Genomic DNA, 702 nt, shown 5'->3' with positions numbered 1-702 from the left:
ATATATATATCTAATATGAATATGTGTACGTATGTACAGTATATATTGAATTATTTACTATATATAGAAAATATACTTTATAAATAGTTATAGCTAATAAGTTATATATCAGTTGCAGGCGTCGGTGCGTTGTAAGAATTCTCCTTGCAAACAACTTGGTCCCGTTTTCAGTCCCACGTTGAGCAATTTTTTATCCAGTACCTCCGGAATGACGGAATCAATCTGAGTGGCGTTTGTAGTCAGCATGTGAAAGAAGACGATTTGTGTGTATGTATATGTATGTGTGTCTGTGTGTGTGCATGTGCGTGTGTGCGTGTAAGTGTGTGTATAAACACGCGTGTATAGGTATTTATTTATTATTATGTGTCTTTCTGTTTGTACGCCTCCATCTCTTGTCGAGTTGTGTTGTATCATGGACACATCCCGCCGCCGTTGCTTAGATGCTGACGAAAAATAAATAACTGACTAAAATAGGTACTAGTTTTCAAAAATTCAACGCGACGACCGCAGTCCAATGATTAAAACACGTATGATATCTAAACTTCATACAATTTATGCAACATTTATACATGTGTATATTTACTTATGTGATATCTTCATATCTATCTATCTATCTATCTATCTATCTATCTATCTATCTATCTATCTATCTATCTATCGATCTATCTATCTATCTATCTATCTATATATATATATATATAT

Source organism: Octopus bimaculoides, chromosome 15 (assembly GCF_001194135.2).
Source record: "Octopus bimaculoides isolate UCB-OBI-ISO-001 chromosome 15, ASM119413v2, whole genome shotgun sequence".
NCBI lineage: Eukaryota > Metazoa > Mollusca > Cephalopoda > Octopoda > Octopodidae > Octopus > Octopus bimaculoides.
The sequence above is the reverse complement of the archived record's forward strand: the minus strand, read 5'-3'. Positions refer to the sequence as shown.